At 37.1% G+C, this 21,212-nt stretch overlaps 1 protein-coding gene across 2 annotated transcripts in view; it reads left to right on the top strand.

The window, feature by feature from the left end:
- The window catches only part of PDGFD (platelet derived growth factor D), a 247,727-nt gene that overhangs the window by 187,120 nt on the left and 39,395 nt on the right, over positions 1-21,212 (top strand). The gene's annotated exons all lie outside the window — the stretch shown is intronic.

Below are 21,212 nucleotides of genomic sequence, written 5' to 3'. Positions count from 1 at the left end.
AATGTCCATAAGCAAAAAAGTGGTTTTCAATAAAATATGGAGAAATTACATATTTATGAGTGGTTAAAAGAGAAGACTTCTAATATGATATTTATAGCAATAAATATGAAAGTTTCTGTTCACTCATCAGCTTTCAAGGGCTGATAGTTTAGGATTGGATGTATACATTTCAAAATACATTGTAAAATGCATTAAAATACTAACTGCTTTTATTGCTTTTTCTTAGAGCCATTACCTATAGCAAGCCCAGAATATTAACTACACATGTGATTTTCATAAAATATATTCCAGGCAAACAGAAAGATAAAAGAAACTAAATGACTTTTATATAAATGAAAAGCAAAACATGATTGAAATAATAAACATAAAGTCAAAGTTATGACACAAACATATTCACAGTGGAAGACAGATCCTCAGTTAAAACACGTGACTCTCCTAAAAGCAGAAGTGGAAAGCTCAAGTGAGTCCTTCATTATACTCTCTGTCACAGCAATGGGGTAGATTTCTTTCCAGAGGTATATCTTAGACTAGTTTGTCCACTCTTGTGTGAAATGACTTACAGGATGGCTTTTCCACTGCTTCCATTGTGAGGTCATTCTACAATTTAATAGATACCACTATTGGGAAAACTTTGTAGATACAGAGCCTACATATTCTCTTATTCAATTTCATGCCCTGACTTCTAGTTATACCCCCAGGGAGCACCATAAACAATTCTTTCCCTTCATGGTGATGCATTTTGAATTCTTGGAAATTTGTGTCATATCCCCCTAAGTCACTGTCTGAAAAATGTTATATGTAGTGTACATCAAGTACTTAATTCCTTAGTCAATGAACAATATATTTAGTTTTTATAATCTTGTCTCCTAAGTCATTTTCCCAGCCCCTCAATCAATCAGCTTTTCTCTAAACTCCCTCAAGTTTGTCAACGTCTTATATTAAAGTACTTGGGAAATGATTTGGTAATCTGATTTCTGTCTTATCAGTGCACTGGACGGATGCACGATTGATTCCTAGGCTGTAGCACTCTTATTGGCACCTTTGAAGTATCTTAACCATTGCCTCAGAGTTTTTCATCACTTGCTATATTTCACAGAAGAACTTTCTCCTTCAAAATTTCAGGTAAAGCAGTTACATTTCTAGATTCAGTGATAACAAAGAAGTCAGGGCAGCTTTTTATTAAAACTGATTTACTCCCTATTATGTGTGATATACTGTGAGAGCCACCTTTCGTCAATTATTGATATTTAGAGAAAATTTTTCGCTCATTTATATGTTCTCTCAACTCCAAGAGGATGTATATATAATGTAATACCATCATTTTCATAGAAAGAACGTCTAAAATACTCCACTAAATCTGCCCTGACCAGGGCCCTATACTTGTACATTACACAAGTTATTAAAGTTACTGAGGGACCTTTGCTGGGTAAATAACCCCCCTCTTAAATGGATAGTGTGTATAATTAGCACAGACATCTCTGTGTCTTTCAAGTTGATTAGGCATGGAGATCTATGTCAGGGAAACTATTCTTTTAAATTTCTAAGTCTTTATTTTTAAATATGAGTATTTTCTGTCTTCTAAGATGAGCTTTGTTTACACATGAAAATTTTAGCATTCTCCAGGTCCAGAATTAATGTTATTATAAAAACCACTGATTTTATTTTGTTTTCATTGTCTGGGTATTTTATTGCTCCTAGAATCTGTATTTTTCATCCCTAAATTAAGCCAAATGTGGGTAGTGAATAAAATTTTGAAAGACCTCTGTTAGCAGAGTTGAATGAATGAAAATCATTGCAATATCTTGAATTTTAATATTAAAAGCCCCTGAAGGAGTAGCTCCAACATATCATAGGACAAAAATATAGAGAAAATATTATTTTCACACAGCCTTAAAATAAATAAGTCACCTGATACCCAGTACTTTTTAGCATTGATGTTAAGGGTGATACCTCAACCACTTTCCAGAAAAAAAAAACAGCCTTGGTGTAAAACTAAATAGTAACTTCTCTCTTGCTGCCAAGGAAGTGGTTTTATAGAGCCTTTAGTTGTCACACACTTAGAAATGTATAAAAATAGAAATCATAGTAACCCTTAAGCTAACATTTCACTTTAAGCCACCTATATGAATAAAGATGGTTTTAAAAAGAGGTGAGTTCACCACCTGAAAATATGGTATTTGAACATAGTAATTAAATTTCTAGCTAATAATCTTCATTAAGAATTTGAGAATGTGTCACAACATGCCCTAGGAGCTCATTCATTCTTTATTGAGAGCCCAGTATTTACCAGGCACTATACTGGCTACTGTGTAAGCATGAAAGTTGATGAAAAATATACTGTGAAAGTCTCTGTATACTGTGGAGACACAGAGAAGGGAGCATCTACGTCCGACCTAAAGATATTTCTCAAAGGATGTGGTTTCATTTGTGTTCTAAATGATGAAGTGTGATTAGATAAATAGGAAAGAGTTGGGAGAACTTTCCATGCAAAGGGAATAGCCTATGCAAATTTAAGAGTGCTGACAAAGCATAAAGTAATTCTGAAATCCTGGAAACACATGAACCACTGGCTGGAAATGATGTTGGAGAGGAATACAGGACCTAGATCATGAGGGTTTTATGTGCTTATCAAAGGACTGCAAACTTCTGAAAGATGTGGGACTTGGAAGTTACATGGGTAGTGTAGTGCTGTATTTTTCGATTTTGTTTTTGAAGACCAATATGGTAGGCCAATGGAAGACAGACTGGAGCTGCGCAAGAATTGAGAAAGATAATAACCTGAAAGATTTAGAGATTAATTTGGGAATATTTTACTGTGATATTCAGGTGTAGGACATACACAATTCGGTGAAGAGAGTGGTATTTTTCTGTGAAAGGGAACACAGGATGATGATGAGTAGGTTTTATGGAAAATTTGATAATAGTATTTTGGACCTGTTGAGTTTGAGGAGCTTATGGGACGTCCCATAGGAGATGGCCAGAGGGAATTTGGGAAAATGATCTGATCTCAGCAAAGATTTCTTGGCCTGGGATATGGAGACAGACATCATTCATATATAAATTATTGCCGAAGCCAGCAAAGTCAGTGAGTTTACTCAGGTGCCAAGTATTGAGTAACAGACTCCTGGGAAATGCTGACAATTTGAGAAGACATTAAAAGAAGGCACTCAAGAGAAGACATAAATAGAAAGGTAAAGGGAGAACACCAGAGCATAATATTACAAAAGCCAAGGGGGAGGGGCATTAAGGAGGGAGTCATCAACAATGTTAATGCAAGAAAGACGTCACGTAAAACAAAGGTTAGAAGTTGCATTGGCTTTGGCAATTCAGAAGCTATTAAAAATATTAGTAAGAGTCTTTACCTCAGAGTGGTGGAGCAAGAACCAGGCTGCCATGGGATGAAGAGTGAATCAAAATTGCAGTAAGCAACAAGTATAAACTGATTCAAGAAGCTTGACTGTAAAGGGACAAGGATTTGAATAATTGATACCTAGAGAGAAGGTTAGAATCAAGGAAATATTTTAAGATGTTAGAGACAAACAGTTTTAAAGAGATTGCAAGGGACAAACAAGAAGAGAATGAAGATGTGGATGAAAGAAAGTAACACAGTTTGTTGGGTTTGTAATATTTCTCCTGCAGAAATCCAGATGGAGGAGTCTAGCTGTTGTTTAGTTGATTGACCTAGAGAAGGGATTTTGAAGGGTGAATGCCAGTGAACAGCCACATTGCAAGGGAGTATTGATAAGAGAAGCCGAAGTGATGAATTTTGGGGCCTCTAAGATCAATAAAAGGCGGATAACTTGTGGGAATATAGAGAGGTGAAGTCTGCAGGGCTCAGTGAAGTTGAAGAGAGAGATATTGGCAAGAGAGATACACAAGGATATGGAGAGCATAGTCACAGAGTGCATTTTGCATCTAAGATTTCAAATTAAGAAGGAGTTGCAGAAGTTGGGGTACATAATAAGGGTTATTTGAGTTCAAAGATTCAAAGCTGCAAACCAAAGACACTGACATTATCCAGGATGATGGTAACAAGGGGTGGAGACAAATACAGGAACCCAGTTGACATGGTCCTTAGTGAATGTGGGGAAATGACCAAGACTTCAGGAAAGGAAGCAATATACAGAGTGAAAACAGGGAATAATAGTTGAGTGGCCTGAGTTTGAGAGGAAGTATCTGTGTATGAGCTTACCTTTACATGCCTACAATATCTTTTAAAGAACATGTAAGGAGCCAATAATATTGATTGCCTCTGGGTGGCATCCCTTTCATAACTTTTATATTTGGGGTTATATGAAAGTATTAGACTAAAAATATCAATGGTTTGGAAGTGCTAGAATGAAGCCAGAAGACAGGCATCCTGCCCTCACTTTTCCTCAGCCTAGCAGGGTTTTCAGAGTGGGAGCTCTCATTTGGTAGGCCTCGGGGGAAGCACTGTTTTCTGGGGAGAATAAAGCTTTGGTTACAGGAGAGAAGAGTGAGTGGTCAGTGAAAGCATCAAGGGTATCAGGGTTGTGCCTACAGCGATTCAGGGGTCTGTCTAGAAGGCATCACAAAGCAATAGCCTCTTGGAAGTGATATTGTGCCTATGGTGCCCCATTTTAAAATTAATCTACTTAAAAGATTTGGGGCTGAAAACACTCAACCAATGTCAGAAATCCAATTTAAAGTTTCCTTTTTATTTTTGGAGAGAATATGGAGTCCAGGCTAAAACAGCTCCCGAAAGCAATATTCTTTACCGTTTACAATAAATCATCAGCCTTCAATCCCATCAGTAAACTAAGAAGTTGGCAGAGGATAATGCAGCACTCTCTTGAGAGCAGAGATTCTTGTTACCTTATATTCTTATCTTCTATAAAAGTTTATGGCGCTTTTTGTTGTTGTTGCTCTTAAAAAGATAGTATCTTCCTCTCTCCACACAGGACTACTGGGGATGTTTTTCTTTCCTTTATCTTGATGGAATCTAATATATGCCCTGGCTGAATAATAACTGTAGAGATTGACTGTCATTTTTGAGGAGAAATGAGAAAATATGAATGGAGCCACCGAAAGTATCAGTAAAGAAAATAGCTAGCTTTCTTAACCCAGCATTATTTGACTGTGATTCAATGCAGTATTCTTGCGTTTTGAACAGTCCTTCTTCCCTCCTCCTCCACCCGCATTCTGTCTGCCGTAACTAATCAGGAAGCATCTGAAACATGCTGGGAATAGAGTGATTCTAATTAGGTGTTTTTTGCTGACCCAAATAGTTGTTGTCTTTTATGTATTAAATGCTATTGCACAGTTCTTTCCCCACATCATAAGGAGTTATGAAATAATTCTCCTTTTCCTTGTCCTATGTAGAAATAGATAAATAGCAAAGGCAGGGGCCCCCAGTACTGTCAACTTGCTGAATCTGGGCCTGGAAGAGAAAGCCCTAGACCAGGGACACATGCCACCAGTGCTTCCTCGCTCACCTGCTGCGTGGAAGAGGCTTTTCTTTCCCACAGCCTGGATCCCAAGAGGCTGTTGAAGTGTCAGGGTTTTCCATTTTGCTCAGTGCAAGTGTTCCTGTTGTTGAGGAGGCCTCCTCTAAACCTGTCAGTCAGAATGATAGGACCTCTCAACGGCAATGAATTGCACATTAAGATCGAGACTATCACAGTCAGTATGTGAATGTGATAGATGGAGTGAGCTGGACCATGAACTCTACCCAACCCCAACCCTCTGCTGCCCTTGTCTTGAGTACTAGGCTCTTTTCTGCATGTAAACAAGAGCTTTGAATATCAATTGTTTTCTTTCTACCTATACATATCCCATTAACATGGCAGTGCACACAATATTGTGCAAAACTTTGCATCTAATTCAGATATCAAGGGGGAATTTTTACAGCTGCTGGATTTACTTTAAAATAGAGCTTTGACAGCTGAAAATAAAGATAGAGCACCTGGCTGACCACTTTTGATGATGATAAACAATTGTCGCATTTTGTATAACTGTGAACAAGATGACCTCTAACGTCTTCTCTCACTTAAGACGCTTAACATCTTCTCTAAATGAATCCATTATGTAAAAGGAAAGATCCTGTGGTTATGTCGTATATGTTTACTGTATCTTCAGAATAGTACTTGAAAAGATGGCTATTGAAGAGCCATCTTAACTGATAAGTTTCCCCTGGCTTCTCATGTCAAATGCAGAGAGAGTAGAGTGAATGTTGTTCAGTGTCTGTATATCAAGGTCTACATATCATTTCATATAAAATAAAAAGTTTTCCTTTTCAGAGGATTTATTTTAAATGCCCAGAGTGTTTCTTGAGGGAACCTATACTCATGCTATTGATCTTATGTTGGAAGAAGGATTACTGTCTGTCAAATACATCTAGTATGTGATTACCCTCTCCCCACTCCACTACCTTGTGAACTACATCTGCCTTTTTAAAATGTAAATATAAATATCACCTGAAATGATACGGGCTAGAATATTATGAAAAGTTTAACCTGTACTTCAATTATCTAATAGTTCAGAGCACAAATATTTTGATGCCTTTTAAAGTAGCACTTAGAATCAAAGTAAATGCGTACCTTACTCCTAACTGGACCAGTAGTACCACTGCTTCTTCTGTCTTCCGTGTGGACCTCACCTGCTCCCTGTGCACCTCACAGAGGACAGCACCTCAGCCCTCCTAAATGATCCATCATCTCTGGAACCAAAATGGTTTTCCTTTTATTAGGGTTGGATAGAAATTAGAACAGTGCCTCCAGGTACGTAGGGCAGTGTTCATATTTTGCCACTAATGGATATGGGAAAGAAAAGAAAATGTGTGACCGAGAAAAGGACCTGCTTTTCTTAAAGCGTATGCTAGAGTACACAAAATCTGGACTAAGGCAGGAGACATGGGATCTAGTCCTGGCTCTCTCATGAGTTAGAAGCAGCCTCATTGGAAATCAATGGCTCTGGACACTGATTTCTGAAATAGCAATAGTTTGCTAGGTTATGCTGCATTAACAACCCTGAAATGTCAGTGACTTATAAAAACAAAGGTCTGTTTCTCATTCATGTTATATATCAGCTGCTAATCACCTGTAGCTGAGCCCCATGTAGCTTCTTCAGTTGGGAATCCAGGCTGAAGAATCAGTTCGCTTCTGGGACAAGCTATTATTATAACAGAGAAAAAAAAGAGCAATAGAAGTACATACAATGTGTTTTAAAGCTTCTGGTCAAATGTGACATTGATCACTTCTACTTACATTGTGTTGGTCAAAGCAAATCACATGACCAAGCCTGCCATCATGGGAGCAAGAAGTAAACCCCTCCCACAGGAAGGGCACCAGGGAGAAGCTCTGCAAGACTAAATGTCATAGAGATGAGCAACACAGTACCTCTAAGTCAAAAGCATTGGTAAATGATTTGTAAAGTGTCCTATAGCCCCCAAATTACAAGCTTTAATTCATGAGTTAGAAACAGCAATACTTAGTTGGGATGTAGAAATATTTTATCGAGAGATAGGAGGCTGGATAAAAGATGACTCAGTCCAAGAACAAACTACATTCCTGTATAAATTAGTAGCTTGCATAGGAATCGTTTTTAATCTTTAAATTTCTTTATTTCTGAAGAAAGGTCTTGTCCTCTTAAGATGTTTTATTTGACATTTTGAAGACTATATTAAATAAAACAGTACTTTAGATATATAAATGGTAATTTACAGCCAGCGAAGCACTGTTATATATGCCTGTTCCCATTTCACATGCCAAGTCGGTTGTTTGGTTTGTTTCCCATGGATGCCCAGTGCCTAAAACAGTACTAGCAATGGGTAGGCACTCAATACTTTGCTGGGGATGGTGAGGAACTACTTTTGTATGAACGATATTATAGATAATTATGGGGTGGTGAAGGATTGTTTGCCATTTCCTTTTTCCCCAGGGGGAAAAAAAAAAAAAAAGAAGAAGAAGAAATTACATGTTCTTTTATCTAATGATGACAGAAATGACCAGCCAGGAAACCTGAAAAATCTCCTCTTTGAGAAGGCCCAAACTATTTTATCTAATGTATCTGTGCCTATACTCAGCTCATATAGTGATAGGGAGAGTGAAATGAGATAGGAGATGTTAAAGCTTTCAGAAAATTTCAAAATCTTCATGCACATTCTAGGTGATAGTACATTAGGCCATTGTAAGTTTGATGCACCAACATTTTTTCCAAGGAAAAAATGTGAAAATGTGTGAAGGCTAAGCACTTTCTATGTGGCAGGCACTTTTCTGATAGCTTTACAGGTAGCACGATCTGTTTAATCTTCTAAACAGCCCCCTGATGTAGGAATTATTTCCATTTTCAGATAAGAATATTGAGGCACAGAGAAGTTAAGTAATTGGTACAAGGTCTCTGGCTAGTAAGTGGAGAAGTTGGAATTTGAATGCAGAGAGTCTGACTCTAGAATTTGTAACAGGTTACAATACCTCCATCTCTGTGGAGGTATTAATATAGCCATCTTTCAAATAAAAAAAATATATTAGAAAGATTGTACTCATTTTGGAAAGAATGTAATGAATGTCTACCTGGGCCAGATAGTTTCATGTGAATTATCTAATTTACTCCTCAAACTAACCTTATGGAGGAAAGAAGATATTTTTCCCATTTTACAATCAGGAATCTAAAGCATAGAGGCTTTACGTTGCCTAAGGTCACACAGTCAGTGTTCCATATGTAATTCCATATGTAATTATGGAATTGAGTGCTCTGTCTCCAACATCAATTGGAGAGCAATTGAGTGCTCTGTCTCCAACATCAGTTTTTAAAAATGCTTTAACATGGTGATTATCAAATCTTTTCTACCATCCAAAACAGTGCAGGCCTTATTGGCAAGATAAGTAGCAAAAGAGGTTCTCAACTTGCCTCCTCTTCATTTACAGGCATGGAGTTTGCTTTTATTTTGTTTGTACTTAGAGTTCCTTTGATGAAAGCCATCCAGGGCCATTTGTATTCAAGCATCTTTATGATCCCTGCTGGGTTTAGAGATAGCTTTTAGTAATTCCTCCAAATCAATTCCTGCTGACCAACCTCAAGGGTCATCATAAAGTACTTAAGGGATTCTCATCTATTGAATCATCTGATCAGGAAAACATTCTAACTCTTCTTTGAAAAAGAAAGGTAATTTTGTACCCTGCTGAGGGATAAGATAGGACTAAATTGTATTTGAGGAAAATGCTATTATAATTTGAGGGGTTTGATTACCAAAATAAGGAATGACTCCTAATTCTAAGATTGCCTGAAAAGATTATGGACATTTCAAAAAGTTTTTCCAAACCAACAGCACTGAATTCCTTATCTTCAAATTTTTTCCACCACCCTCATTTCCCTGAATAGCTATCTGTTGTTTCATGTTTGTTTCCTAGGAACTCCATTATGTTACTTAAGTTCGCTGAATTCCAGATGATAAAAAAATGTTCTTTGCATTTTTCATATGCACTGAAAAGGAGGCATGTGAGCAGAGGAGGTGAAGATGTGGCTATATTAACAACCAGTTTCCTACAACTTAGTGTAGCAGTACAGTATGTCAAGAGACCTGGGCTGCAGGCACCAATTGGCAAGTGACACTGACACTTAACCCTTTGGGGCTGAGTTTCCTGTATGTAGGATAAGGGTGGTCAGGATGACAGCTCTGCGAGAGCAGTGACATTGAAGTTATTTTTGCTTCTTTTTCTCCAATACCTTGAACTGTGCAGTCAGTAGTAGTAGAAGCCATAAATACCTGTTGAAGGAATGATTAAATGAATTGCTGAATAGATGGTTTAGAAAAAATCCCAAGTGTGGTCTTCAGGATCCTCTGATTTGTCCTGTACCTTCTTTTTCAGTCTAATTTCCTGTCTGTTACTTTGGGCACATGACATACTCACATCCCAGATGATGCCACTCTGCTTTAGTGCATGCTGTCTCCTTCACCTGCCTGCTTCCCTATCAAAATCCTTAATTATCATTCAAAAGTCAATTCCAAGGCCACTTCTTCTGAGACCTTCCTCCAGCCTTCCTAAATGAACTTAAATCATTCTTTCCCCTATAGACCTATGAGACTTTGCTTATGACCCCAGTAGAGCATTTATTTTTATAGATTGGATTATTCATTTACTCATTCTACAAATATTTATTACCATCTGCTATTTAACAGTCAATATGCTATGATTTTACATTACTCATCTCATTTGAATCTCACAGCAATTCAATGACTATTCATTCTTCCATTGCAACACTATTTATTATATATAAAAATTTAACAGGCCCTGTTGTAGGTACTTGGTGAGAGAGCAATGAGAAAGTTAGAAAACATTTCCACCCTTAAGGAGCTTACACCCTAATGGAAAGACACAAACTTGGAAACAAGTACAGAAATAAGTCAATAAGATGCTATGGATTGAATGTGAGTGTTTTCCCTAAACTCATCTGTTGAAATCCTAATCCCCACTGTGATGGTATTGGCAAGTGGAGCCTTTGGGAGGTAAATAAGACATGAAGGTGGAGCCCTCTTGATGCGATTGGTGCCCTTATAAGAAGAGACATGAGAGAAAAGATCTCTGTCTCCACCATGCGTGGACACAGCAAAAAGACATCCATTTGCAAACCTGAGTCCAACCATGTCAGCACTCTGGTCTTGGACTTCCCATCCTCTAGAACTGTCAGAAATGAAGTTCTGTTCTTTGCAAGGTACATATCCTGTGGGAATTTGTTCTAGCCACTCCAACTGACTAAGACATAAGATAATTCAAGATAATGGTAAGCCATTAAAAAATTTAAAACTGCTTATATACAAAGGAATGACAAGAGTGGGACATTAGAATTAATCCAGACAACACATTTCTTTTAAGGTCAGTTTTGCTTCCCATGCATCCATGCATTAGCCAACACCTTGCTCAATGACTTACATACTTTGGTCATTCAAAAATCTCAAATAGTGAATAAAACTCAGAACTCAGTGGTCTATGAGATCCCTTGCAACTTCCAAACTGATAAGAATAAAAAATAAATAAATAAATCACAGTTTAAAGTGTAAGTGTGAGGCATGAGGCCTGCCAAAAAAAATCCACATCCAAAGAATATCTCAGCTAATTCTTGGGTGTGGGCAATAACCTAGTCAGCTCTGAATTGTCCCAGTCCAGTAGAGGAGAAGCAATAGTTCAGCCAATCCCTGTTTTCCCTTTCACTCTGGAATGCAGTTTATCCTTTTTGGCACCAAAAATACCTTTGTAATTATCTTTGGTTTAGATGAATATGGCAGTAAATTTGCATTGTCTAAGTACACAGATGTAATGGTACAAAAAAATTATAGCAAGACGCAAAGGAGAACCAATCTGGGATTAAAATTTTGCTGTGCAAAGCCTAGTGTTTTCACCCATAAAACTGTTGATGAATATTGCTAGTGCAATAACTGGTCAAAGTAAAGGATGTTCCTGTTAACTGATGATAACCAAAAGTAAAAAGGAATTTCGAACACCCATACACATGAACTAATAGAAATTAAATTGCAGGATCTCTCATTTAATTACCATTTATCCTATTCCAAAATGATCCTCCCAGCCTGGAGGAGAAGACTTTAAATTGTTTACTTGGAGGGATGAAATCCTACAGACTGAGTCAGGCATTTGCCCCCAGGAAGTCTCTTTCACTGATGTTAACCATGGCATTTGGCAACAGTATTTTTTTCTCTTTGTAAAGCTTTATCAACTCTCTCATAAATTCTTAGAAATTTATGAAAACCTGTACTTAGCATACTCTGAAACTCATGACCTGTGTGCTTGGCGCTCAGTTCCAACAAGTTCACCTAATGGGCCCAGATAGCAAGCCTGCTTTTGAGATCAGAAATGTGCCAGCTGCCTTGGTTAGTGACTAGTTGACTGGGGAGTGGAAAGAGGAAGTACAAAGTCAAGAATATACGAATCTCACCTTTTGTGAGAAGAGTGATTTGCAAGGGAGTCCTACGCTTTTGTTTCAGACTTTACATTAACCATCTCTCTAGTTTAACCACATGAATGAGTCTGGAAATCCCCTTAGAAAGATGTCAGGTCAAGAAAAAGGTACGTTGAATTACATTTTTTCATTTACATAGCTGTATAGTAGTAACATGACTCTTAAATATTTTATATTCAGTATAGCCCATAGTGTCAAGTGATAATTATGATGGGTGGCAGCTCTGATGAATGAACGCTGGGTCCAGTGTAAGGATAAGGATGAATGTGTAGAGGGAAAAGGTGCCACAGCACAATGTCGCCTCGCTAGGAAATACTCATATTTTTAAAAATAATGGACAGCTTTTTTGATACTTTATGACTGATTCTCTTAGAAGATGTTCCCATTTACATTATAATCCCATCACTTGCTGAGTAACATTTCATGAGTGCTCTTTTTCATGGTACCATACCAGCTGTGTTGACTGTGGCTTTGGCTTTTAGACTTCAAATGGTATTTTCTCCCTAAAGTCAGATCTTAGGAGTTTTAATTAGTAATGGAAAAATTTGAGTTTTCAGAGATAATGATTTTAGCTAAGGGATTTTGGTGACATGGACTTAATCTTCATACTGTTTGTAATTCCCATTTCTCTAATTATTGGTTTTAATAATGTAACTAGCTTTTGGCCACCATGAAGAAAATCTATTTATATAACATCAGTCAAGTACAGAGAAATTTAGCAGTTATTGGGAGTGTGAATTTCAACACAGAGGCGTGAAATGGTTTGTTGAATTCTGAGCGTGAAACAATATTTCCTCTCTTAACCACAATAGTAAAAACAAACCTAACAAACAAGAGTGCTCACTATGTACCAAGCATTGTGCTTCCTGCAAGAAAATGAAAATATGAATAATTCAAGTCCATATTTCTTCTTTTCATTTCAAACTTCTAATTTTCCTAAGGAACAGGAATAATTTCCTAAGTCATTCATTTTAGCCTGGTATAAACAATCTTTAAGATTGGCTTAGCAATATCAAAAGTACAATCTTTGATAAATTTCAGACCACTGGTGAATTGAATCAGATGTTCTCTTTGAAATGCATTTAAGGAATTTATGAAAACCTGAACTTAGCACAAATCAAGAAGATTTGTTTATTTTATAAAAAGGATAATTTATAAAAGAAAAGAGGAATTATTCAACAAAGATGGGAGAGCACAGAGACTCAGCTACAGGTTCAGGTATCTGTGGCGCTTCCTTAATAATAGGGCTTGCATCCTGTCTGTCTGCTTCCTCATCTTTTAAAGCTACTGTAGAAATGATGAATGAGATAATTTATAGAAAGCATTTCATATAGTCACCGGCATAAAATCTATGCTCCATAAGTGGCAGGCATTACTGCAAAATAATTAATCACAGAGTTTTTTTTTTTTTTTAATCCTAAACAACTAGTCACAAAATTTAAATCTGAACCAGTTTTTCGGCAACAGATTGTAGAAGTACTGTAGTATTTCTCTAGCTGTAAATTAAATATTCACTTACCAGTTAGTATGACCGAACACCATGGAAGCTATTAATAAAGTAGTATTTTGCAATTTGCAATTTTCTGTGCAGCCCCTTGATATGTGGCACCCCTCTCTCTATCTGCAAACACACATTGATCCTCTCTAGTTCTTGAGTATCATTCTCATGACCTCTTTTGAATCGATGACTCCTTCTCTTCTTAGCTTGCTGAACTGGGGTTTGCTCTAATCTCTCCTTACTATATCGAGATCAAATTCCCAAACTAAGTTCAATCTGAAGAAATCAGAAACTAGTAAGTATAAAAAGTTCCTTTTCTCATAATGTAGGAAAAAAAATGAACTTTTAAAAATATCTTGACACTACACCAAGATTACATGGATGATTGGTTAATGAATTCTAGCAGTTCTAAATTTAAACATTGTACTTTATTGTCAATAATGATAAATGAAAATGTTATAAAATTAACTCTTAAATCAGTGAAAATCTGCATGTCTTATCTATATTTCTTATTAAAATTTCTTTATTTAATTAAAGATATTTTTACTATAACAGAAAGCTCCTATCCAGGGCTTCTTGTAACTCTAAGAAACATATATTATAAAATTTCACAGGCAAATTCTCTAACTTTGGAAGATGCTCTTTGATTCTTGTTAATTATTGATTCTTAGACTCTTGATATCCTTGTATTAAATATTCTAGTCAATAGAATCTGGCCGCCTGCCAGGGCCTTTACCATATTATGTGTAGAAGAGCTAGTTTGATGATGAGTCTGTAAAGAAAGTATACTTGTTAAGTTTTGGTTGGGCTACAGAGTTTTATTGATCCTAAGGGTTTTTAATTTTTGCTCTATTCTATTCCTGTAGACATTAAGACATTAGTGTAATATCATTTCCACATACATTGTTGGGTCTGCATGCCAGAAATTCAGGTACTGAAGTATCAAAAGCCTTTATTCAAAAGGATCTCCCTGTAGAGTAATCCCAGGACACAAGCCTCCAAGTTTGGCTTTATTTGGATTTCCCTCATTGGGTCATGAACAGAGCAGAGTGTCATGAACAAACAAACTTAGAATTTATTGAAGTAATGGATGTTGATCATGTGTTTGTTCATTACTGTGTTATGAATCTTAACAAACCCCTTTGTGTTTCTTTTGAATGCTTAGAGGTGTTTCTTTTGAAGTTCAAAAGCATTAAGCATTTAGAAATTCAAAAGCTCTAAGCATTAACTCAATCAAGAAGCACAGATACAATTAGGAGAGAGATTTCTTTATTTTCTGCCTCTGAGAAGTGAATATAAAGCAGCAAACAGAATAAAATCTTTCAGAATGAGAGAAAATACATTGACAAATGTCTTTTGAACCTTTCCCCAAATAAGTCGTCCTTGGTAAGTTAAAGATCGTTTTATCTGAAAGCTTTATAAAAACTCCCAAGTAACTGCATATGTTTTAAGTGCTGGTGAGACACATCCCTCTAGCCATGAATAGTTTGTGGTTCATCTACTCAAATACAGCATAATCACCTAGGATAAAAATAAACAGCCATCCTCTGTGAGATCCAGGAAGAGGTGGTACAGCTAATCATCCCAAATGTTTGAAGTATTGGTCTGGGAACAGCTGTCTGCAAAGACTTAAAGGACAAGAGTCCCTAGCTCCACTATCAAGGGACAGGAGAGGGATTCCTTTGGACATCCATTGCTGGTGCTCAGTTAGTGGTTGAATGTGTGCAGGGTTGCTCTGGTGAAGGAATGAGTGGATTGTTTGTTAGCTTGTAATATATCTACTGCCCTCTCTGGCATGGGACCAAGATATCCAATGGTAAGGAATCCGAAAAGAAAGTTTCTCTGGAGAAACCCTTTCTGAAAATGGAAATTCCCACTCATATCTTATTCTTTAATAGCAAGGATTGTTGTTGAGAACATTTATTATTTGTAGTGTTACTATAGCCTCAGCTATATTTGCTTTCAGCCATATAGAACAATTCAGTGGGTGAATTGTTCTCAAATTGAGCCTGACAAATGCCTGACTGACCCTGAGCTGATGGTTCATTGCATGTTTTCATAGCTGCTTTTAAAGATGTTAAAAGTTTGTGTTGTATTAGCCGTGTTTTAATAGAGCCAAATGTGACCATGCTAAAACTCTTTGTAGTCCAGTTTTTGAACAATTCTCTTTTAGTAATTGGTGAGAAACACATCTACAAGAACGCTTTTATTTCCTACCATGGAATACATGGATGACACCATTCAATAAATGATATCATAAATGTTGAGTAATTCCTCTTTTCTTTTATAAATAATCCTCTTCATAAGATAAACAAACCTTCTTGATTTGTGCTAAGTACAGGTAAATGATTTGTGATCATTCACCCCTAAAGGCTTGTCTGTCATTTAATATGTAATATGTGTACACACATCCAGTCCATTTCTTCTTTTCCATTGTAGTTTTAGAAATTTACTGTTTTACTCAAACTAGGTGTTTACTATGACATTTTAAAACATATATACAAAAAGAAGAAAATAAGAATATATCAGTGCTAACCAATATTAATTTTTTGTGAATACTTTTTCAGTCCTGCTTCATATATCTGTACATTTTTCTTCTAGCAGTATTGTATGATATAGAACATACTCTTGTATAAGCTTTTGATTTATGAGTTTGTTTTATTTTAAGGATGTTAACTGTTTACCTGTTATATCTGTTACAAGTGTGTTTACTAGCTTGTCCTTATGGTTTTACTTTTGTTTTGGATCTCTTTTAGATTTATATAACATTTTGTATATGTAAGATGTATCAATTTTTATGCTTTCCAACTTTGGCGTTAATGCTTAGAAATATCTCTTCCACACTACACTTACGTTAATATCTATCTGTGTTTTCATGTAGCACTTTAAGATTTTATGGGTACACATCTCTCCAACTTTCGAGTCTATAACACTTTTCTAATAGAAACCAAACTGTGCATCCTAAACTATTTAGAAAGTGAAAATTTGAGAATCATATCTGTGTTCCAAAGCTTAATAGTAAAATGCAGAGAATGAGGGAGTTTTGTTTCAAAATGCCAAATGATTAGTTTCACTGCCAAAATGTAATTATGAACTATTTTAATGTGAGAAATTAAGCTGAGGATAAATTATTTTAATGATATAAATTAATTTTATTAAGGCAATGCAGATTAAGATGTCTATAATTATAGAATGACATATAACATTATTTGGTGGGTTGGAAAGAGCATGCGACTAAGAGATACACAATAGCTAATTGGGTCCTCGTCCTAACTGTAGTCATAATTAGTTGGGAGATGCCGGGCAACCCATTTGGCTCTCTGAACTTCAGTTTGCTCATATCTCGAGGGAGGTCATCAGACCCCCAGATGGTCTCTGTAAGGTGCAGTAAGGTACACACAGCGCCACAGTGCTAGATTCCCTACATGGACTATAGGAACAAGGTAACTAAAATACCAGCTCCTTTATGTTAGGAGGGAAGATACTACAGTACCAGAGCAGGAGGTAAGGAAGTCAAGAGATGTGTACCACCCTCTAGGAGCTAGTAAAGAGTTATCTCCCCTTAGAATAATGAGACATGACTTGTAAAGCACTTATGTAAGTTTTCTATACCAAAGAACAGAAATGTTTTCTTTGTAAACTGAGTTGTTTTAATATAGCTTTAAATGATTCTTCATTGTTTGTTCTATTTTAGCATTTCTTAAAGTAACGGTAAGGGCACTGTTTTGCTAAGAGCACCCACGAAAAGGAGTTTGTCTTCCATTAGTCTGGAGTTTGAAAAGCAAGCAGTCTGCTCAGGATAATATTAAGGGTATATAACAAATAGTATGGCATAGGGACCAACCACTCAGAATGGACGCTGGCTATAAACTACTGGCCTGCTACTAGCAAGTAGCAGCTGATCACCATCCTTATGTGTACATGGGAAGGCAGAGAAATTGGAATGTATACTAAAACCTCAGCTAGAAACTCGGAATAAAGAACAAATAAACAGCATCTTTGCCATTCTGGAATGTAATTTCACTTGAGGAAGGGGATGATCAACAATAAAACAAACATAAAATTATTTCAGATAACCATAAATACTTTAAAGAAAATTAAGCAGGTTAAGTAGATAGAGTGACCAAGTGTGGGAGTATTTTAAATAGGATGCTCAAAGATGTTAGATATTTGAGCAGAGAACTAAATGATGAGGAGCCAGCCATTGGAGCATTTGGGGAAAGTGCATCCAGGCAGGAACAGCAGTGAATTAAACCTAAGGGGAGAAGAGGCTTGTCGTGTTATTTGCAAGCTGAAAGAAGGCCAGTGTAGCAGGAGTGGAGGTAGTGGGAAAGGTAGGCTATCAAATCAGAGGACACCAGAGGAAAGAAGTGCATAGAGGCAAACAGTAATCAGATCTTATTTTGCCAAATTCTAAGAGCAATGGAAAGCTATTGGAAGGTTTTAAGCAGACTACAGAAGTGATTTGATTTACCATTAAAAGAGATAACTCTGACCCTAGGGGAAGAGCTAACAGGCACTTGGGAAACTTGATGGTTTCCAAGTGGACTTGGGAGGTTATGGCGGAAGAGATGAGAAATAATCCTATTGTGGATTTAGCAGGTAAATCCTCCTATGCCAAGATTCTCCTTTGAGGGCTAAAACCTTGGAGGTTCGGTGTTTTACTTTTAATGGGATGCCGTTCCCTTTTATAAGCTTAATTTAAATATGTCATCAATAAGTAATGGTAACCTTCTGAAGTAACATAAGAGTTGGTTTCTTTTCAATGTCTAACATTTGTGTTGCTAAGAGAAGATAAAGTTATGTTTTATCTGAGGTTTAATGAAATCTGTTATCATTTGCTCTTATTAAAATTTTGAACTGGAATCCTGTAGCCCAGACAGTGAAGAAGCTAAAAGTTCTTGTGTAACATTTGTTTAGGGGCTTGTGGACCAAAGTTCCTTTCAGGTTAAAAAAATCTTAGCAAAATATTTTTGCCATGTGTCTATGCAAGGACATGAACTGAAATCACAGAATATCTTAAGGATAGATATGAAATCTAAATAACTAAGACTACTTCAAAGGGTGTCCTCATAGAGACACCCACCAGCACTCAACTATATGCCTTTCCTGCTCTGCTGATTACCCTTTTGGAAACTGTTCAATCGTTTTTCTCCCTATACACACATTGTCCAAGGCAGCTATAACACTGTGGAAGGTCAACAACCACGCAGTTTCTACTTAGAAATGAGCTTTGGTGGTCTTAGCTTTGCCAGAAAATGGGTACATGATACAGAACACATCAACTATCTCTCTAAGCACTTTTTCCTTATCTATTTTTTTTTTTTTTTTTTTTTTTTTGAGACAGAGTTTCCCTCTTGTTGCCAAGGCTGGAGTGCAATGGTGCAATCTTGGCCCACTGCAACCTCTGCCTCCCAGATTTAAGCAATTCTCCTGCCTCAGCCTCCCGAGTAACTGGGATTACAGGCACACACCACCACACCCAGCTAATTTTTTTTTTTTTTTTTTTTTTTAGTAGTAGTAGAGACGGGTTTTCACCATGTTGGCCAGGCTGGTCTTGAACTCCTGACCTCAGGTGATGCACCTGCCTTGGCCTCCCAAAGTGCTGGGATTACAGGCATGAGCCACCGCTCCTGGCCAGTTTCCCTATTGTTTAAATAGGGAGATTTGACTAGATAATTCTAAAACTATTTACAGTTCCAAGATGTAAAACTTTCCCTCTTCTGATTTTAACACATGGTCAACATAACCCTTTACTTTGTTGAATTGCATTTTTCTGTTGATACTTCCCAAATCTATATCTCAAGGTCACATCTCTCTCATGCGGTCCATTCTCATGTAGCAAACTTCCCCCTGAACATCTCCATCTGTATATGGTATAGGCGCCTGGAACGCACTATGCCCAACATGACTCATACTTTCCCCAGTAAGTTGTTTATTTTTCTGTATACTTTCCTCACCTTGTCTAAGCATTGCTCTCCCTTTGAGTCTTCCACCCACCTTTTCTGCAAGAACCATCTATTTATCTTCCAAGACTCTACCAACAAATCAACTTCCTATGTGAAATTTTTCCAAGCCAACTTTCTCCCCAGGTACAATCATCTACTACCTTCCATGGCATGCTGAGTAGACTGGTATCAGAACACCCACATGAGTTTACTGCACCTATTTATTTATGGGCTTACATTTCAAATTCCTTGAAGGTAGGAATAGTTTTTTTTTCCTCATGATCCTATCCACAGCTTAGAAAGTATTAATAGCAGGTGATTAACAAATATTGAATGAACAAGGGAAAATGAAAATTCTGTGATCTGAAGATTGTTCATGTCATTACCTTGCCTGGCATATGTCCTCCACCAATAGTCTCATCATGGCATGGAGAAGCCACTGGCTCTCTGGCTTCTTGCCCAGTCTTATCTGATCACCGACTTACGAAGACTCATTAAATGCCAGCCTTCATTTGATTATACACATTTTCCCCTGTGGGAATTCAGTGTCCTTTTTGTGTCTATTCTGTTTTGCAGAGTGCAGATACCACATTTCTTGTTTTTTTCCTATCTTCCCTAGGATTAAGATTAGAATAACAAGGCCAGGCCCAGTGGCTCATGCCTGTAATCCCAGCACTCCGGGAGGCCAATGTCGGTAGATCACCTGAGGTCAATAGTTCAAGACCAGTCTGGCCAACATGGCGAAACCCCATCTCTACTAAAAATACAAAACTTAGCCATGTGTGGTGGTGCACACCTGTAATCCCAGCTACTAGGAAGGCTGAGGCAGGAGAATTGCTTGAACCTGGGAGGCAGAGGTTGCAGTAAGCCGAGATCACGCCACTGCACACCTGCCTGGTGACAGAGTGAGACTCAGTCTCAAAAAAAAAAAAAAAAAAAAAGATTAGAATAATAATGTCTAGTCAGTTTCTTTCTTTCGTTCTTTCTTTCTTTCTTTCTTTACTCTAAGTTCTGGGATATATGGTGGTTTGCTGCACCTGTCAACCCATCATCTAGTCAGTTTCTAATACCTGTTCATTCTTTGAACCCCACATTTGACTCGGTTCTCTTTCAGTAATCAGCTGAAATTTTATTAAACACAGGAAATTTATATATAAACCAGCCTCATCATAACCAATTAACAAATGTACTTCCAGCTCCTCAAAATGTTAATGAAATTTACACCTGATACTAAACTCTCATTCAGTAGGTGTACTTGGGTAAATATGCTGTCAGACTAGAGTGGCTGAACATTTCTCAGTATCCTCTGAAAATACCTTCTACTCCCTGGCAAGGCTGGAAGAAATTTACTAAAGTAATTTATTTTGCCAAGGTCAGAAAGCCATCTGTGGATTGTAAAAACGACAGAATTAATTTTCCTTCCCTTAATGTTTTTTAAACTTCCTGGTGCTGTAGTAATTAACATGGAAGTTATATACAAATGGGAGACAAGTTTGCCTTTTAAGAGAAGTTTTTTCTGTGTGATCCATTGCTATCACACATCCACTCAGGCTTATCTGAGATAACTAATGTTTTCAGGTCTGCCCTTGGCCTGCCTTCCCCAAATGGGCAGTACTTAGTCACTACCAGTCATTTTCTTCCTGTGCCATCCTTCCTCGTATTTGTTGACAGAGTCAAGAAGAACCCCTTGGAAGTTAGTGTGTCTTTGAAAAGATCACCAATATTTGGGACCAGGTCAGCAGGCAAGATTGAACATAATGCATAACCTAGTTTAAACCCACTATATGTCAATAATGATGATAATTATTATTCTTTAATCAAACACTTTATTCGGT

This window comes from Colobus angolensis, unplaced genomic scaffold (assembly GCF_000951035.1).
Source record: "Colobus angolensis palliatus isolate OR3802 unplaced genomic scaffold, Cang.pa_1.0 Scaffold7, whole genome shotgun sequence".
NCBI lineage: Eukaryota > Metazoa > Chordata > Mammalia > Primates > Cercopithecidae > Colobus > Colobus angolensis.
The sequence above is the reverse complement of the archived record's forward strand: the minus strand, read 5'-3'. Positions and strand labels throughout refer to the sequence as shown.